We start from the raw sequence: 21,461 nt of genomic DNA, 5'->3' as shown, positions 1-21,461 counted from the left end.
ACTGGCACTTTGGCATCTTGTTAATAGGTTAGTTCCGGAAAACGCATCAAAACGATATAAAGTATGAATAAAACATGTAGGTATTGTCATAAAACTAGCATGGAACATAAGAAATTATAGATACGTTGGAAACGTATCAAGCATCCCCAAGCTTAGTTCCTGCTCGCCCTCGAGTAAGTAAACGATAACAAGGATAATTTCTTAAGTGACATGCTACCAACATGATCTTGGTCAATACTATTGTAAAGCATATAAGATGAATGAAGTGATTCAAAGCAATAGTAAAGACAATGACTAAACAACTGATCATATAGCAAAGACTTTTCATGAATAATACTTTCAAGACAAGTGATACGTCTCCAACGTACCTATAATTTCTGATGTTCCATGCTTGTTTTATGACAATACTTACATGTTTTGCTTGCACTTTATAATGTTTTTATGCATTTTCCGGAACTAACCTATTAACGAGATGCCGAAGTGCCAGTTCCTGTTTTCTGCTGTTTTTGGTTCCAGAAAGGCTGTTCGGGCAATATTTTCGGAATTCGACGAAACGAAGACCCAACATCTTATTTTTCCCGGAAGACCCCAGAACACCGAAGGAGAGTCGGAGGCGGGCCAGAGGGCCACCACACAATAAGGCGGCGCGGCCCCAGGCCTGGTCGCGCCGGCCTACTGTGTGGGACCCCCAGGCACCCTCCTGCGCCGCCTCTTCGCCTATAAGACCCCTTTCGACCTAAAAACGTGATACCAATGGACGAAACTCCAGAAAGACTCCAGGGGCGCCGCCACCATCGCGAAACTCCAATTCGGGGGACAGAAGTCTCTGTTCCGGCACCCTGCCGGGACGGGGAAGTGCCCCCGGAAGCCATCTCCATCAACGCCACCGCCTCCATCATGCTCCGTGAGTAGTTCCCCCATGGACTACGGGTTCTAGCTGTAGCTAGTTGGTATTCTCTCCCCCATGTACTTCAATACAATGATCTCATGAGCTGCCTTACATGATTGAGATTCATCTGATGTAATCGGTGTTGTGTTTGTTGGGATCCGATGGATTGTTACATTATGATTAGTCTATCTATAAAGTTTGTGAAGTTATTGTTGCTGCAATCTTGTTGTGTTTAATGCTTGTCACTAGGGCCCGAGTGGCATGATCTTAGATTTAAGCTCTATACTTATTGCTTAGATTGTATCTACAAGTTGTATGCACATGTCTATGTCCGGAACCAAAGGCCCCAAAGTGACAGAAATTGGGACAACTGGAGGGGAAGGCTTAGGTATGAGGATCACATGTTTTCACGGAGTGTTAATGCTTTGCTCCGGTGCTCTATTAAAAGGAGTACCTTAATTTCCAGTAGATTCCCTAGAGGCACGGCTGCCACCGGCTGGTAGGACAAAAGATGTTGTACAAGTTTCTCATTGCGAGCACGTATGACTATATATGGGAAACATGCCTACATGATTAATAATCTTGATGTTCTGTCTTAATGCTATTTCAATCCTATCAATTGCCCAACTGTAATTTGTTCATCCAACACTTGTTATTGGAGAGTTACCACTAGTGTAGATAGCTGGGAACCCCGGTCCATCTCTCATCATCATATACTCGTTCTACATGACATTGGAAGTAGTATCAACTATTTTCTGGTGCCATTGCTCTCATATTACTGCTACTGCTGTTGTGTTACTGTTACTACTGCTCTCATATTACTGCTGCTTTCACATCACCCCTGTTACTAGTGCTTTTCCAGGTGCAGCTGAATTGAAAACTCAGTTGTTAAGGCTTATAAGTATTCTTTACCTCCCCTTGTGTCGAATCAATAAATTTGGATTTTACTTCCCTCAAAGACTGTTACGATCCCCTATACTTGTGGGTTATCAAGACTATTTTCTGGCACCGTTGCCGGGGAGGCATAGCTCTACTCATAAGTTCACCTGGGGAGTACACTCCACCCCTCTCTCTGTTTTATTTTATTTTGTTTTGCTTAGTTTACTTCTGTCTAGTTTATTTATGCTTAGTTTACTTCTGTCTAGTATTACTTTGCTTAGTTTACTTTTGTCTAGTTTGTTTTTGTTTTGTTTTACTTTTCTCATATACCCAAAAATCCATAAAAATTTGAAAAACCTAAAAATTAAAAATTGTTGTTATGGAAGAACCCACAACCTATTTGGAGCTTATAGAATTATATAATAATTATAGAGAATCAAGAACGGGAAAAGTTATGAGTGCTGTGATAGAAAAATTGAATACAATTGCTAAAATCTTGCTTAAGCGCCATGATATAAACTGTTGCTCTAAACAGGATACTAAACATCTTAAATTTCAATGTGGCTTTAGTGAGGAAGTTTTAATTAAGAACTATAATTGGAATAACTATATTCATTTTGGGTTCGAAGAGGTAGAACAATTTGTCATATTTATGGGAGCCTCTGAGATAGAATCTTTCGTTGCTAAAAATTATGAAACTTGTGTTGTTTGTAAGGACCTTAAAGATTATGTCTCTTCTATCCTTAATTTTTGCATAGAAAGCTACAGTGATAATCCTTATATCATTGATTATAATGAGAGACTCATTAATGCACAAGAATGCACTCACAATTTGCAGGAACCGGTGGAAGAAGAAATTGATGAACCTGAAAGCTCATTGGATGAAAAAGAGGAGGAAATTGATGAACCTGAAAGCTCATTGGATGAAAAAGAAGAGGAGAGTGATGAACAAAAGGAGGAAGAATGGATTAGCTACCCATGCCAACCTTCTAATGAGAGTAACTCTTTATCTCTTACACTATTTGATTGTCCTCCATGCTTACCAAAGGAGGATGAATGTTATGTTCCTGTGAATTCTCTTGAAATATTACCAATGAGTAAAACTTGTGAGAATAATTATGCTACTGTTATCTATGATAATCCATGCTATTTTGATAAATCTTATGATAATGCTTTGTTTATGCCTGATGTCGAAATGCATGGTACTAAAGAGTTTTGCGTAGCAAATGTTTATGATAAATCTCTAGATGATGGTCCTATGTTAATTGATAATATTAATTGTACTACTAATGAAAATGGGATTGGAGAAGTCTTGACTTTATCTATGAGTCCCATATCTCTTGAGATTGATCGATCATCTTGTTATATTATTGATAAAAGTGGGTTTGAAAGTTTTAATCCTACTATTTTTGAGCTTGATAAAAATTATGTGTTTGTAGATCATGAAAAGCATGCTGCATGTGATAGTTATATTGTTGAGTTTATCCATGAAGCTACTGAAAATTATTATGAGAGAGGAAAATATGGTTGTAGAAATTTGCATGGTACTAAAACACCTCTCTATATGCTGAAAATTTTGAAGTTGCTCTTGTTTTATCTTGCTATGATTGTCACTTTGTTCTTCATGAATTTATTTGTGTACAAGATTCCTATGCATAGGAAGTGGGTTAGACTTAAATGTGTTTTGAATTTGCTTCTTGATGCTCTCTTTTGCTTCAACTCTTATTTCTTGCGAGTGCATCATTGAAACTACTGAGCCCATCTTAATGGCTATAAAGAAAGAACTTCTTGGGAGATAACCCATGTTTTTATTTTGATACTGTTTTGTTGCGTCTTGGAAGTTGTTACTACTGTAGCAACCTCTCCTTATCTTTATTTTATTGCAATGTTGTGCCAAGTGAAGTCTCTAATAGAAGATTGATACTAGATTTGGATTACTGCGCAGAAACATATTTCTGTCTGTCACAAATCTGGGTATGATTCTCTGTAGGTAACTCAGAAAAATCTGCCAATTTACGTGAGTGATCCACAGATATGTACGCAACTTTCATTAGTTTTGAGTTTTCTGATTTGAGCAACGGAAGTACTTCTTAAAAATTCGTGTTTACTGGCTGTTCTGTTTTGACAGATTCTGTCTCTGTTTTTTGGATTGTCTCTTGTGGACTTTAAGTGAGGCTTTCTAGACGTGGAGAGCTGTAGCTAATGTTTTATTGAGTTCTTGCAATGTGTCACTACAGGGCTAAAGTGGATTAAAGTTTTTGAGTACTAACCCCTCAAATAAAGTTTATGAGAAGTTTGGTGTGAAGGAAGTTTTCAAGGGTCAAGAGAGGAGGATGATATATGATCAAGAAGAGTGAAAAGTCTAACCTTGGGGATGCCCCGTGGTTCATCCCTGCATATTTCAAGAAGACTCAAGCGTCTAAGCTTGGGGATGCCCAAGGCATCCCCTTCTTCATCAACTTATCAGGTTTCTTCTATTGAAACTATATTTTTATTCGGTCACATCATATGTTCTTTACTTGGAGCGTCTGTGTGCTTTTATTTTTATGTTTGAATAAATTCGGATCCTAGCAATCCTTGTGTGGGAGAGAGACACGCTCCGCTTTTTCATATGAACACTGGTGTTCTTAGCTTTATTTTAATGTTCATGGCGGAGTTGAAAGCCGTTGCACTTATTGATATTTGGTTGGAAACAGAAAATGCTTCATATTGTCTTGAATAATTTGATACTTGGCAATTGTTTTGAGCTCTCAAGTAGATCATGATTAAGCTCTTGCATCATGTAGTTTAAACCTATTAGTGGAGAACTACCGTAGAGCTTGTTGAAACTGGTTTGCATGATTGGTCTCTCTAAGGTCTAGATATTTTCTGATAAAAGTGTTTGAGCAACAAGGAAGACAGTGTAGAGTTTTATAATGCTTGCAATATGTTCTTATGTAAGTTTTGTTGTACCGGTTCATACTTGTGTTTGCTTCAAACAACCTTTCTAGCCAAAGCCTTGTACTGAGAGGAAATGCTTCTCGTACATCCAAAACCTTGAGCCAAAACCTATGCCATTTGTGTCCACCATATCTACCTACTATGTGATATTTTCTGCCATTCCAAGCAAATACTTCATGTGCTACCTTTAAACCTTCAAAATGCTTCTCAATTTGTGTCAATGTTTTATAGCTCATGAGGAAGTATGTGGTGTTTTATCTTTCGATCTTGTCATTTACTTTTGACAGACTTTCACAATGGACTAGTGGCTTCATCTGCTTATCCAATAATTTTGCAAAAAGAGCTGGCGCGGGGTTCCCAGCCCCCAATTAATCAACTTTCATTAATAATTCTCTTCACATGTTTTGCTCTGATTCATCAGTAGGCAACTTAGTTTTGCAAATAGACAGTCCTTCATGGTATGTGAATGTTGGAAGGCACCCGAGGATTCGGTTAGCCATGGCTTGTGAAAGCAAAAGGTTGGGAGGAGTGTCAACCATAAATAAAACTAAAATTCATGTGTAAACAAAAGAGAAGAGGGATGATCTACCTTGCTGGTAGAGATAACGTCCTTCATGGGAGCCGCTCTTGAAAGTCTGGTTGATGAGGTAGTTAGAGTGCCCACTATCATTCGTTGACAACAACACACACCTCTCAAAACTTTACTTTTATACTCTCTATATGATTTCAAAACTTAAAAAGCTCTAGCACATGATTTAATCCCTGCTTCCCTCTGCGAAGGGCCTATCTTTTACTTTATGTTGAGTCAGTTTACCTACTTCCTTCCATCTTAGAAGCAAACACTTGTGTCAACTGTGCATTGATTCTTACATACTTGCTTATTTGCATTCATCATATTACTTTGTGTTGACCATTATCCATGAGATATACATGTTGAAAGTTGAAAGCAATTGCTGAAACTTAAATCTTCCTCTGTGTTGCTTCAATGCCTTTACTTTGAATTTATTGCTTTATGAGTTAACTCTTATGCAAGACTTTTGATGCTTGTCTTGAAAGTACTATTCATGAAAAGTTTTGCTATATGTTATCTATTTGTTAGCAACTATAGATCATTGCCTTGAGTCACTGAATTCATCTCATATGCTTTATACTAGTATGATCAAGATTATGTAAGTAGCATGTCACTACAGAAATTACTCTTTTTATCGTTTACCTACTCGAGGGCGAGCAGGAACTATGCTTGGGGATGCTGATACGTCTCCAACGTACCTATAATTTCTGATGTTCCATGCTTGTTTTATGACAATACTTACATGTTTTGCTTGCACTTTATAATGTTTTTATGCATTTTCCGGAACTAACCTATTAACGAGATGCCGAAGTGCCAGTTCCTGTTTTCTGCTTTTTTTTGGTTCCAGAAAGGCTGTTCGGGCAATATTCTCGGAATTCGACGAAACGAAGACCCAATATCTTATTTTTCCCGGAAGACCTCAGAACACCGAAGGAGAGTCGGAGGCGGGCCAGAGGGCCACCACACAATAAGGCGGCGCGGCCCCAGGCCTGGCCGCGCCGGCTTACTATGTGGGACCCCCAGGCACCCTCCTGCGCCGCCTCTTCGCCTATAAGACCCCTTTCGGCCTAAAAACGCAATACCAATGGACGAAACTCCAGAAAGACTCCAGGGGCGCCGCCACCATCGTGAAACTCCAATTCGGGGGACAGAAGTCTCTGTTCCAGCACCCTGCCGGGACGGGGAAGTGCCCCCGGAAGCCATCTCCATCAACGCCACCGCCTCCATCATGCTCCGTGAGTAGTTCCCCCATGGACTACGGGTTCTAGCTGTAACTAGTTGGTATTCTCTCCCCCATGTACTTCAATACAATGATCTCATGAGTTGCCTTACATGATTGAGATTCATCTGATGTAATCGGTGTTGTGTTTGTTGGGATCCGATGGATTGTTACATTATGATTAGTCTATCTATAAAGTTTGTGAAGTTATTGTTGCTGGAATCTTGTTGTGTTTAATGCTTGTCACTAGGGCCCGAGTGGCATGATCTTAGATTTAAGCTCTATACTTATTGCTTAGATTGTATCTACAAGTTGTATGCACATGTCTATGTCCGGAACCAAAGGCCCCAAAGTGACAGAAATTGGGACAACTGGAGGGGAAGGCTTAGGTATGAGGATCACATGTTTTCACGGAGTGTTAATGCTTTGCTCCGGTGCTCTATTAAAAGGAGTACCTTAATTTCCAGTAGATTCCCTAGAGGCCCGGCTGCCACCGGCTGGTAGGACAAAAGATGTTGTACAAGTTTCTCATTGCGAGCACGTATGACTATATATGGGAAACATGCCTACATGATTAATAATCTTGATGTTCTGTCTTAATGCTATTTCAATCCTATCAATTGCCCAACTGTAATTTGTTCATCCAACACTTGTTATTGGAGATTTACCACTAGTGTAGATAGCTGGGAACCCTGGTCCATCTCTCATCATCATATACTCGTTCTACATGACATTGGAAGTAGTATCAACTATTTTCTGGTGCCATTGCTCTCATATTACTGCTACTGCTGCTGTGTTACTGTTACTACTGCTCTCATATTACTGCTGCTTTCACATCACCCCTGTTACTAGTGCTTTTCCAGGTGCAGCTGAATTGACAACTCAGTTGTTAAGGCTTAGAAGTATTCTTTACCTCCCCTTGTGTCGAATCAATAAATTTGGGTTTTACTTCCCTCGAAGGCTGTTGCGATCCCCTATACTTGTGGGTTATCAACAAGCATCAATAAGACTTGCATAGGAGTTAACTCATAAAGCAATAGATTCAAAGTAGATGGCATTGAAGCAACACAAAGGATGATTAAGTTTCAGCAATTGCTTTCAACTTGTAACATGTATATCTCATGGATAGTTGTCAACATAAAGCAATATAATGAATGCAAATAAGCAAGTATGTAAGAATCAATGCACAGTTGACACAAGTGTTTGCTTCTAAGATAGAAAGAAGTAGGTAAACTGACTCAACATAAAGTAAAAGAAAGGCCCTTCGCAGAGGGAAGCATGGGTTACTATTTTTGTGCTAGAGCTTTTATTTTGAAAACATAGAAACAATTTTGTCAACGGTAGTAATAATTCATATGTGTTATGCATAATACATCTTATAAGTTGCAAGTCTCATGCATAGGATACCAATAGTGCTCGCACCTTGTCCTAATTATCTTGGATTAACATGGATTATTATTGCATAACATATGTTTCAACCAAGTGTCACAAAGGGGTACCTCTATGCCGCCTGTACAAAGGTCCAAGGAGATAAATTGCATTTGATTTCTCGTTTTTAATAGATCTCAACCATGGACATCCATACCGGGACAACATAGAAAACAGATAATGGACACCTCTTTTAATGCATAAGCATTCAACAACATAAAATATTCTCATAAGAGATTGAGGATTAGTGTCCAAACTGAAACTTCCACCATGATTCATGGCTTTAGTTAGCGGCTCAATGTTCTTCTCTAACAATATGCATACTCAAACCATTTGATCATGAAAATCGCCCTTACTTCAGACAAGACAAACATGCATATCAACTCACATGATATTCAACAAGGGTGTAAAAGGTTGATGGCGTCCCCAGAAACATGGTTACCGCTCAACAAGGAACTTATAAGAAATAAGATACATAGCAATATATTCAATACCACAATAGTTTTTAAGGCTATTTTCCCATGAGCTATATATTGCAAAGACAAGGAATGAAATTTTAAAGGTAGCACTCAAGTAATTTACTTTAGAATGGCAGAGAAATACCACATAGTAGGTAGGTATGGTGGACACAAATGGCATAGGTTTTGGCTCAAGGATTTGGATGCACGAGAAGTATTCCCTCTCAGTACAAGGCTTTGGCTAGCAAGGTTGTTTGAAGCAAACTCAAGTATAAACCGGTACAGCAAAACTTACATAAGAACATATTGCAAGCATTATAAGACTCTACACTGTCTTCCTTGTTGTTCAAACACCTTAACCAGAAAATATCTAGACTTAGAGAGACCAATCATGCAAACCAAATTTTAACAAGCTCTATGTAGTTCTTCATTAATAGGTGCAAAGTACATGATGCAAGAGCTTAAACATGATCTATATGAGCACAACAATTGCCAAGTATCAAATTATTCAAGACATTATACCAATTACCACATGAAGCATTTTTTGTTTCCAACAAAATAACAATAAGTGAAGTGATCAACTTTCGCCATTGAACATTAAAAGTAAAAGCGAAGAACACTAGTGTTCATATGAAAAAGCGGAGCGTGTCTCTCTCCCACACAAGCATGAATTTATTCAGAGAATGAAAATAACAAAACGAAAATAAAAGCACACAAACGCTCCAAGTAAAGCACATAAGATATGACGGAATAAAAATTATAGTTTCACTAGAGGTGACCTGATAAGTTGTTGATGAAGAAGGGGATGCTTTGGGCATCCCCAAGCTTAGATGCTTGGGTCTTCTTGAAATATGCAGGGATGAACCACGGGGGCATCCCCAAGCTTAGACTTTTCACTCTTCTTGATCATAGTATATCATCCTCCTCTCTTGACCCTTGAAAACTTCCTCCACACCAAACTCAAAACAAACTCATTAGAGGGTTAGTGCATAATCAAAAATTCACATTTTTAGAGGTGACATAATCATTCTTAGCACTTCTGAACATTGCCTAAAGCTACTGGAAGTTAATGGAACAAAGAAATCCATTCAACATAGCAAAAGAGGCAATGCGGAATAAAAGGCAGAATCTGTCAAAATAGAACAGTTCGTAAAGACGAATTTTTCTGGGGCACTTAACTTGCTCAGATGAAAAAGCTCAAATTGAATGAAAGTTGCGTACATATCTGAGGATCACGCACGTAAATTGGCAGAATTTTCTGAGTTACCTACAGACGGGGCTGCTCAATTTCGTGATAGTAAGAAATCTGTTTCTGCGCAGTAATCCAAATCTAGTATCAACCCTATTATCAAAGACTTTACTTGGCACAACAATGCAATAAAATAAATATAAGGAGAGGTTGCTACAGTAATAACAACTTCCAAGAATCAACAAAACAGTAGCAAAATAAAAACATGGGTTATCTCCCAAAAAGTGCTTTCTTTATAGCCATTAAGATGGGCTCAGTAATTTTTAATGATGCACTCGCAAGAAATAAGAGTTGAAGCAAAAGAGAGCATCAAGAAGCAAATTCAAAACACATTTAAGCCTAACCCACTTCCTATGAAAAGGAATCTTGTAAATAAACAAGTCATTGAAGCATGAAACTACTATCATAGAAAGACAAGGCAAGTGCAACTTCAAAATTCTCAACATAAAGAGGGGAAACTTAATATTATTAAGATGCATATAACCATGTTTCCCTCTCTCATAATAACTTTCAGTGGCATCATGAACAAACTCAACAATATAAGTATCACATAAAGCATTCTTATTCACATGCATAAAAGTATCATTACTCTCCACATAAGCATAATCAATTTTATTAGTAATAGTGGGAGTAAAACTACCATAACCATCATTGTAATCATAAATTGCAGGCATGGTATAATCACAATAACCTTTATCCTCCATAGTAGGTGGCACAAAAATACCACTATCATTATAATCATCATAAATAGGAGGTAAAGTATCATCAAAGAAAATTTTCTCCTCAAAACTTGGGGGACTAAAAATATCATGCTCATCAAAACCAGCTTCCTGATGACCCACAAGTATAGGGGGTGTATCGTAGTATCTTCGATAAGTAAGAATGTCAATCCCAACGAGGAGCAGAAGGTGTTGACAAGCAGTTTCGATGAAGGATTCACTGTAAATGCTCACAGACAAGTATTCAGGGGCTTTTGATGTAACAGATGAATAAAGTACAAGTAAATAAAGTGCGAGAGAAATAATTGCAGTGAGTGGCCCAATCCTTTTTAGCACAAAGGACAAGCCGGTTTGTTTACCTATAATGACCAAACGTTCTTGAGAACACACGGGACTTTAGTCTAGTGCTTTCGCTACATACGGCTAATTAATCTTCATTGTTTTGATAAGTGTTGTGTGGGTGAACCTATGCTAATGTACCGCCCTTCCTAGGACTAATACATACTTGTGATTATACCCCTTGCAAGCATCCGCAACTACAAGAAAGTAATTAAGATATATCTAACCACAACCTTAAACTCTGAGATCCTGCTATCCTTCCTGCATCGATATACCAACGGGGGCTCAGGTTTCTGTCACTCCGGCAACCCCGCAATTGGCAAACGAGTACAAGATGCATTCCCCTAGGCCCATAAAGGTGAAGTGTCGTGTAGTCGACGTTCACACGACACCACTAGAAGAATAACACCACAACTTAAATATCATAACATTGAATATTACTCAACCATACTTCACTACTAACATTTAGACTTCACCCATGTCCTCAAGAACTAAACGAACTACTCACGAGACATCATATGGAACATGATCAGAGGTGATATGATGATGAATAACAATCTGAACATAAACCTTGGTTCAATGGTTTCACTCAATAGCATCAATAACAAGTAGAAATCAACACCGGGAGAGTTTCCCCTATCAAACAATCAAGATCAAACCCAAATTGTTACAGTGGTGACGGCGTGCAGCGGTGGAGATGGCGGTGATGATGGTGAAGATGATGATGATGGTGATGGAGATGATGTCCAGCTCGATGACAGTGACGATGGCGTCGATTTCCCCCTCCGGGAGGGAATTTCCCCGGCAGATTCCTGCCCGCCGGAGAGCTCTTTTCTCTCTGGTGTTCTCCGCCCCGCAGAGGCGGCTGTGGCTCTTCGCGATGTACCCCTGGAGCTTAGGTTTTCGGGACGAAGATGTACGCGAAGAAAAGGAGGCGAGAGGGGGCTGTGGGCCCCCTCCTCACAGGGCGGCGCGGCCAGGCCTTGGGGCGCGCCGGCCTATGGGGTGGGCCCACCTCGGGTCCCCTCGGCTCCCCCTTCTGGCTCCGTTCATCTTCTGGAAAAATAGGATTTTTCATATAATTTCCGTCAACTGTTGATCTTCCAAAATATTGCATTCTGACGGCGCTTTTTCCAGCAGAATCCTGACTCCGGTGCGCGATCCTCCAATAATCATGAAACATGCAAAATAGATGAAATAACATAAGTATTATCTCCAAATATGAAATATATCAATGAATAACAGCAAATTATGATATAAAATAGTTATGCAAAATGGACGTATCAACTCCCCCCAAGCTTAGACTTCGCTTGTCCCCAAGCGAAACTGAACTCGGTAAACAAGACCACATGTTTATGGAGTGAAGAGTCAATAAATAAAATACGGACAAGAAGCATCATATTAATTCACACAAGACATTCTAGTGAACAACTTCCTCATATAATTCAACTTGAAACAAGTATAAGGTAATCACAAATAAAGGCGCATAAGAAATCATAGTTGGTGATGGCAAACTTTGTTCTTGGTCAGAGAACAGTTAACAGATTATACTTATCTATCGAGCAGCGCTCTTATATTAAGACTTATATAGCACAACTTGCATACTCAATCATAATAATCTCCTCATAATCTTTGATAATCTTCAAAGCTATATTCATCAGATAAAACTTGTACTAAACAAGGAAGAATAAAAGGCATGATTAAATATATCACAATATAGATGGTTGGATCATAACAACTCAAATGCTTGCTTAAGATGGAGGGAAATAGGTTTACTGACTCAACATAAAGTAAAAGATAGGCCCTTCGCAGAGGGAAGCATGGATTACTATTTTTGTGCTAGAGCTTTTCATTTTGAAAACAAGAAACAATTCTGTCAATGGTAGTAATAAAGCATATGTGTTATGTATAAGACATCTTATAAGTTGCAAGCCTCATGCATAGTATACTAATAGTGCTCGCACCTTGTCCTAATTAGCTTGGATTAACACAGATTATCATTGCATAGCATATGTTTCAACCAAGTGTCACAAAGGGGTACCTCTATGCCGCCTGTACAAAGGTCTAAGGAGAAAGCTCGCATTGGATTTCTCGCTTTTGATTATTCTCAACTTAGACATCCATACCGGGACAACATAGACAACAGATAATGGACTCCTCTTTAATGCATAAGCATTCAACAACAATTATTATTCTCATAAGAGATTGAGGATTAGCTGTCCATACTGCAACTTCCACCATGAATCATGGCTTTAGTTAGCGGCCCAATGTTCTTCTCTAACAGTATGCATACTCAAACCATTTGATTGTGAAAACCGCCCTTACTTCAGACAAGACGAACATGCATAGCAACTCACATGATATTCAACAAAGGTAAAAGAGTTGATGGCGTCCCCAGAAAACATGGTTACCGCTCAACAAGCAACTTACTAAGAAATAAGACACATAAGTACATATTCTTCACCACGATAGTTTTTAAGCTATTTGTCCCATGAGCTTTATATTGCAGAGGTAAAGGATAGAAATTTTAAAGGTAGCACTCAAGCAATTCACTTTGGGATGGCGGAGAAATACCATGTAGTAGGTAGATATGGTGGACACAAATGGCATAGGTTTGGGTTGAGGTTTGGATGCACGAGAAGCATTCCCTCTCAGTACAGGTCTTTGGCTAGCAAGGTTAATTAGCAAGCACAAAAGTTGAGGGAAACAAACGAATATACATGTGATAGAAACAATCATGCATCTTTCTTGTAAGCACAAACAATTTTAACTTCAGAATAATAAGCTATGAGCTAACAAGAAAGGAAAACAATGAAACAACTATATATATTTCTCTTTTCTACTTAAACCTCAAGGTGTTGTTGCTATTGACCAATGCTAAGTTTGCCAAAACCAAATAGATTTACTCAATGCTCCCAAAGTGGTACCAATACTAAAATCAAGATCAATCATATAATAGAAATTGCAAACTAAAATAAGGTGTGTAATATGTAAATGATAAGACTTCTCATTAATATTTCATAACGATAACTCACACCAAGGGATACATAGACAACCAACTAAAGGAGAGATACTTCTACACTGCAACCCATCTTATATGATAACTTCCCTACTCATGATATGACACTACTTGATAGTAAAAAGTAAAAGGGTAGTGATGATGTGATACCGTGGCACTCCCCCAAGCTTGGAACAAACCAAGGGGATGCCAATACCGACGATAAATTACTCCTTCGGTGGTGATGGTGAATTCTTGACAAGCTTCTCAACAAGCTCCTGAAGCTCATCAATCTTGTACATGAGGTTGCGGATCATCTCCGAATTGTGCTCGACGCGGTTAAGAAGTATGTCCGACGGCGAGTCCCAACTCTTGGAGTTATTTCCCCACTCTTCAGTTTCAGGCTTCATCCTTCCTGCAGTGTTAGAACGATCTATATCTCAATTGCTAGGCAATGCTGCCTTGGGAGTCCTTTCAATTTGATTATTGTAAATTAGATTTCGGAAGGGGTGATAAGTGCCTGGAGAAGATGTCTTTGGAGCTAGGTAGTGACGTGGAAGTCTTCCTCCGGTGCGAATTCTTGCGCTCTTCTTTTCATTAAAAGGGTTCTCCACCACCTCGATGCTTGCAATGGTAGCACGCGGGTACGAGCGCGAGTCTTCCTCCACTTCTTCTTCATCTTCTTCCTTGACGCTCTCGTCCACCTCTTTCCACTCGGGATCTTGAATATCTTCCTCCATAGGCTCCTTGTCTTTGTTGTTGGAGACCATGGTGCTAGATTGAAAATAGATCCTGGCAGAAACAGCTCGAAACAAAACACGTCGAGAAAACGATATACGGATCTCCAGGGGTCCGGGGGATTATATAGCAGGAATTTTTATGACAAACGGAAAGTACCAGGTCGAACCAGAGTCGGAAAGGGGCGACGAGGCGGCCAGCTCATAGGGCGGCGCGGGCCAAGCCCTGGCCGCGCCGGCCTATGGGGGCACGCCCTCGTGCGTCTCTTCCACTCCGTTTCGATCTCGTAATTTTTCATATTTTCCAAAAACAGCAAAAACATTGTTCGGAAAGCAAATCACGAACTTTTTATTACCTGTACTGTTACCTATTCAAAGTCGAGTTCTGGCGGACTGTCAATTTGACCTTTGATGAAATCCTCTGGTGTTTCCACTCGAATAACATCAACATCTACATTATAAGAATCACCTGAGATATAATGCTTGAGTCTTTGTCCATTCACCACTTGCATGGCATTGCCTTGGAGAGAACTAATTTTAATTGCTCCTGAACGATACACCTCCTCAACAACATATGGTCCTTCCCATTTCGAGAGTAATTTCCCTGCAAAGAATCTGAGACGAGACCGATACAATAGGACTTTATCCCCAATATTAAACTCTCTTTTGATAATCCTTCTATCATGCCATTTCTTAACTTTCTCTTTAAAGAGTTTAGCATTTTCTTAAGCTTCACTTCTCCATTCATCTAGAGAACTTAATTGCAACAATCTCTTATCACCGCCTAGTTTAGGATCTTTGTTTAGTTCTCTAACAGCCCGATAAGCTTTGTGCTCTAGTTCTAAAGGTAAATGACAAGCTTTTCCATAAACCATTTTATAAGGAGTCATTCCCATGGGGTTTTTATAAGCAGTTCTATAAGCCCATAGTGCTTCCTTCAATTTACTAGCCCAATTCTTTCTAGTTTTATTAACAGTCTTTTGCAAGATAGATTTAATTTCTCTATTTGATAGTTCTACTTGCCCACTAGTTTGAGGATGATAAGCGGAAGCAATTCTATGATTAATACCATATTTAGCAAGAGTTTTTCTAAAACCACCATGAATAAAATGAGAACCTCCATCTGTCATAATATATCTAGGAACTCCAAATCTAGGAAAAATAATGTCTAAAAGCATTCTTAAAGAGGTCTCACCATCAGCACTTTTTGTAGGTATGGCTTCCACCCATTTAGTAACATAATCAACAGCAACAAGTATATGAGTGTTACCTTCTGAAGAGGGAAAAGGTCCCATGAAGTCAAATCCCCAACAATCAAATGGTTCAATAACAAGAGTATAATTCATAGGCATTTCATTGCGTCTGGAGATATTACCAACCCTTTGACATTCATCATAAGATAAAATGAACTTCCTTGCATCTTTGAAGAGAGTTGGCCAATAAAAACCTGATTGTAGAACCTTTTGAGCGGTTCTATCTCCGGCGTGATGTCCTCCATAAGCACTCCCATGATGTCGTGGATGTAACCACGGCAGATGCTACAGGGGGTAGCACTTCATTGATGCGAGGGGAAGGGAACATTGCCATCTACGGGTCGAGGTGCAAGAGACGCAAGGGTTTTACCCAGGTTCAGCCCCTCCGGAGAGTAAAAGGCCTACGTCCTGCTAGATCTTTATTGCTCAGTGGAGAATTACAATGGGGGGGCTCAGTCGGCGGCTACGCCGAGAGCTTACAGGGGGAGATTGGATCTCGAGTAAGGTGTCCTCTAGGGTTTAAGCTCGGGGGTTTATATAAGCACCCCCGGCCTAGGGTTACATGGAGATAACTCCGAATCATATCAGTTGCTACTAATCCGGGATCCGCTATCCCTCTCGCAAGTAATCTTCTTGTCCAGCCGTGTGGACCTCCTCCTTGGGATCACGGCCCAGTCGTCTTAGGGCCCAGTCGCTTAGGCGACTGGCGATCCACCCAAGCCTCTATCTTCATGGCGACTGGGACTGGCGACCCACCCCCTATGGGCATATCCCCATCAGTAGTCCCCAAGCGCGGTGGTGAAGAAGCGCGGATCTGGAACAAGTCTTGGAGAGGCGCGGTGATGGATCAAGATGAGTCGCCGCCGGGCTTCCAAAGATAAAGTCGCGGGTGCGGTGGCAGTCTCAGTCGCCATAATTTGATCAGTCAGTCGGCGTGTGACAGTCGGCTCTAGCCAGTCGCCGTTTGCCAGTCGACGCGTAGTCACCATAGAGACACGTGGAGAGGCCAACGGCTAGATTTCACGTTGACCGAGGCGCACACCGTCTGCATGTTGTTGACCGTTGGGCTCGACGTGACCGCTAACGGCTAGTTTAACGGCTATTCAGCCGGTGACGGCGCAGATCTCGACCGTTGATTGCGGGGCGGCGATTCCGGGACAATTCAACGAACAGATCTCATCCTCAATCTGAGCGAGTGCGGGCGGTATAAAGGGTCGCCCCTAGGATTAGGGTTCAACACTCCTCCGCATTCATCCCCCATCTTCTCTTTATCTCATCTTCATTCCACACTCCACACGCATCCATGGCGGCGAAGGGTTGGGGCAAGTCGAAGGTCACGCGGGAGTCTCTCCTCCCGTACGTCGCCTCCGGAGTCATCCCAGAGTTCAACCAGGAGCGATGGCGGGTTCCGCCGGCGAACGAGACGGAGCCCCTCCCACGGCCCGGGGAGTTCGTGATCTTCATGAGCTTCCTCGATCGCGGGTTCGCTCTCCCCACCTCCGATTTCCTCCGGCAGTTGCTGGCCTTCTACAGCATCAAGGTTTCCGACCTCGGGCCGCACAGCGTCCAGCAGATTTCTCTGTTCGTGGCGCTGTGCGAATGCTACTTGGGCTGTCCGCCCTACTTCCCGCTGTGGGTGTCCATCTTCCACGGGCGGGCGACTCGGGCCAGCAAGAACAGCGAAGCACTCATCCCGAACGGGGGGATCACCTTCCAGGTGAAGTCCGGGGAAAGCTTCATCGACATGGCGCTCCCCAAGAAGGCGCGATCGCTGTGGCGTCGTTTCTGGTTCTACGCCAAGGAGTACACTCCCCGGGCGAGGTATGCATTCCCCAATACAGTCCCGAGCCGAGCGTCCGCGGCGCCTCAATGTCCGGTCGCTGCCGCGCGAGCAGGAGAAGGTGGTGAAGGATATGCGCCAAGCGATCCAGCGCTAAAAGATGACGGCAGACGGCGGTCGACATGTACAACTGTTGGCTTGGCCGGCGGCTGATCCCCCTGCGGTGCCGAGCTCACCCCATGTGGGAGTACCGGGGACAGAACGACCGCACCCGGTCGTCGGCGACCGAGTGGGACGAGGGCGAGTACCGGAAGGCGCTCGCTAAGATCACCACTGCCACCTTTACTTCCTTCGAGGACGGCTTGCAGCCCTACACCGAAGACACCCCAGCGCCTCAGGTAATGCTTCGCATGGCGACTTCGCACGGCTTAGCCGCGCTTCTTCCTTTCGACTTGTTCCTTTGATTCGATTGCAGCGTTGGCGTAAGATCGCAGACCACCTCCCTCCTCTCGCCGGAAAGGAACCACCGGAGATGACCGAAGGCGAGGAGGAAGAGGTCGACGAGGAGGAGGAGCGCACCGAGTCGGACTCGGAGGCGCGGGACTTCATCAGACTCCCGCGCGGGTCGAAGAGGGGTGCCGAGTCCTCGTCCCAGGGCGCGGCTGAAGAGGAGGCGACCTCCCGTCCGGAGGACAAGGCGGAGCCCTCCAAGGAAGGGGCCGAGCCGCTATCGAAGCGACTGCGCCCCACTCTCCTGGAAGGGTCCATGAGGCTTCAGCGTCCCTTGAAGGACGCGATCGATGCGGGAGCTCGGGCCGGTCCGGGCGTAAAGCGATTCCCACGGTGAAGTAAGTATTTCTTGTCGAATTTATCCTTCCTGCGATCGGACTGAGTGTCGACTCACCTCGCCTCTCTGTAGGTCCAAGAAGAAGACCTTGGCGAAGCCGCCCGCGGCCGGGGTGGCGGCCACGAGGGCGGCCGAGGCAAAGAAGAAAGCCGCGGAGAGGAAGGCGGCGCCGTCCGACCTTGGGGGTGCGGGGTCGGCTCCAGAAGAGCCCGCCGCCGGGAGTCAAGCGGAGAAGGAGAGCATTAGCCACGTCGAGCCCACCGCCAACGTTTTTCCTCTACCCAGCATGGCTCGCGGGGGCATGGCGAGTGCGGCGACGGGTCCGGACGTTGCTCCGCCTGTGGTGGAGAAGGAGTCGACTGACATTGGATCGACCGAGGGCGTAAGGCACCCGAAGTTGAAGAGGACATCGTCGAGGAGGGCGGCCTGTCGGAGCCACCGAAAGAGCGCCGGTCCAAGGCCGCCGGGGACCGCGCCCGCCCGGTGACACCGACACGCGGACGGGCGAGGTTCCGTCGACTGAGGCGGTGATGCGAGCGGACGGGGCGACCGAGTCGCGTCATCCGCCGCCGTCTTCATTGACCTTCACTGAGCTCCACACGGCGCTTGGCGAGGCGCATGTGGTAAGTGTCGCTGAACACGTGGCCTAGTCACCCCCAGTCCCCGAGGGTCGACTTGGTCTGAAAGGGCGAGTCGAGTCTCTATTTGCTTTTTGTTTGTTGACCTTGGCATTTTTGTTTGGTTTCCGTAGGCGGAGATTAAGCGGCTGCCCGCTCTTGTGGAGGAGGCGGCAGAAGAACCGGAAGCTGATTGCCCTGGGCGATAAGTCATGCCCACTCGCCGTCCTCATTCGGTGTCACCGGCCCGGCGTTCGTTCTCACCGTTTCCTTTTCTTGTAGCAGAGGCGCAGGCAAAGGCTCTTGCCGAGGCTCGGGAAGGGTTCGTCAAGGAGTCCTTCTACCGTGAAGCCGAGTTCCGGCGCAGCAGGCCGAAGAGGCCCGGAAAAGGGCGAAGCGGAGGTGGCGGAATTGACGAAGGTCCTGGAGCGAAGGGCCGGGAGCTGGAGGACGTCATCACCGAATACAAGGTGAAGCTGGAGGCCGCGATCGATGCGCGGGACTGCACGTGGGGCTGCCGCGTCTCTGCGGGAGGAGGCGGCGGCCTTGAAGCAGCAGCACGCCAAAGAACTTGCTGCGGAGAAGGAGGCGTCCGAGGGCATCGTCCCGGCGGTGCAGGCCGAGAAGACCAACTTCGAGGCTTTCGTCGTGGAGATGTCGCGGCAGATTCTTGGTAAGTTCTTGTTGTCGCACTTCTTGTTTTATTTGCCGGCGGTTTGAGTATCCGAACACGGCGAGTCGGCCTCGGGGTCGGTCCCCGAGCGTGGCGAGTTGGCCTCGGGGGCCAGTCCCCGAGCGTGGCGAGTCGGTCTCGGGGGCCGGTCCCCGAGCGTGGCGAAGTCGGCCTCGGGGCCGATCCCCGAGCGTGGCGAGTCGGCCTCGGGGGCCAGTCCCCGAGCGTGGCGAAGTCGGCCTCGGGGGCCAGTCCCCGAGCGTGGCGAAGTCGGCCTCGGGGCCAGTCCCCGAGCGTGGCGAGTCGGCGTTGAAGGGGAAGTTCTCATTTTTCCCTTTTCCTTGTGTTGTTGACCGCAGTACGTGCGACTTCGTGGAGACGGCGACTCCACGGGAATGCCTGTCGACCGCGACCGCGCGTATCGTCGCCTGCGCGGGGGAGATACTTGCCGCGCTCCAGTACCTGAGCCCGCGGGAGGTGATTCCGCGGGACACGCCATCCGTCTTCAAGGCCGTGTCCAACATTCCGGCTGTTGTTGACTGGCTTCGTCGCTCTTCCTGCCGCGTTGGCATTACCATGGCTACGAGCATGGTGCTTTGGCGCATTACTCTGAAGGGTTCGACGTGGAGGAGGTCACCGCTGGCTTCCCCTCGGAGACCGGGGAGTTCGATGTTGCCGAAGTGCTGCGGCTGATGGATGCGGTGCGCCCCTTCGCCGACCGAGCATCGGCGACCGCGGACTTGGAGACTCATATCCCCAGCCAAGCGGCTCCTGGTGACGCGGAGAAGGAGCCGGGCCCGGTGGACTACCCCGCGGAGCGCCTCTCTTCCATGCTGCTGCTGCCGCCGGCTCGCTGTCTACATATCCGGTCGTGGTGTACACGCCGAAATTTCGTCACGGCGATGACGGCGTCGAGCCTGTCGTAGAGGGGGCTCCGGGGTCGTCCTCGTAGTTTCTGAGTGCCCGTGTAAGAAGTAGCTAGATTTCCCGCGAGCGGGTGTTAGTTGTAAATAGAATGATGACTTTTGCTTAAATGTGATTCGGTGGTTGCTTTTGCATTATTTGAGACGGCGATGCATTGGAGTTGGTTCCGACTATCCATGGCCTTCAGGTCAGTCGCCTTGCGACCCCAATGAAGGCTATCGACTTGACTGTTTTCCTTTTCGAGCTGGGCGTCCCCAGTCGCAGTACGTAGTCATTATAGTACGAATAGCAGCCTCATGGGTGGAGTAGTGGTGTGGTGTAGTTTGCGCTGTTCGGATGTAGCGCGCCACTCGTCGTGGCTCGGTGAGCCAGTCGCTAGGCGACTCCAAAGGGGATCATTGCGGGCGTATTTTCCTTGGCGAGCCGCGGGTCCGTGTTGCGGGGTCCCTAGTCGAAGTACTTAGCCACGCAATTCGCCAACCTCAGGTAGAGGAGGGCATTGGTGTGCGGGCTCACGTAGCACAAGGCGGTCGCCGAGGCCCGTGGGGCTGGCCGAGCGGGCGGCCCCCGCCGTGGGTTCCGGCCGCCGTTTTCACCCGATGGCGTGAGAGATGGTGGGTGACCGGGCCTGGTGTTGCGCCTCGGTTACGCCGCCATCCCGTGTTAGCCCGGCTACTTGGCCGATCGTGGACTTCTCTCTTCCAGCAGCGGCGACCAGGAGGTCTCTCAGTTCCTAGTCGCTTGTCGCGGCGACTAAGCCGGTATGTCCCGGGATGAGAGATGACGATATTTGGCGGGTGAAGGAGAGGTAGTCGGAGCTTGAGATCAAAAAATGGTCGGCGATTTTTATTACCCTCTGAATTTTCGGATTACATTTTTCCCTTAGGTATAGAACCGCCGGAGGAGGTTGATGTTCCAGGGCGCTCCGCCTCTTTAGTGAG

The sequence above is a fragment of the Lolium perenne genome, chromosome 4 (genome assembly GCF_019359855.2).
Source record: "Lolium perenne isolate Kyuss_39 chromosome 4, Kyuss_2.0, whole genome shotgun sequence".
In the NCBI taxonomy this organism is placed as follows: domain Eukaryota; kingdom Viridiplantae; phylum Streptophyta; class Magnoliopsida; order Poales; family Poaceae; genus Lolium; species Lolium perenne.
Note: the sequence above shows the minus strand (reverse complement) of the source record.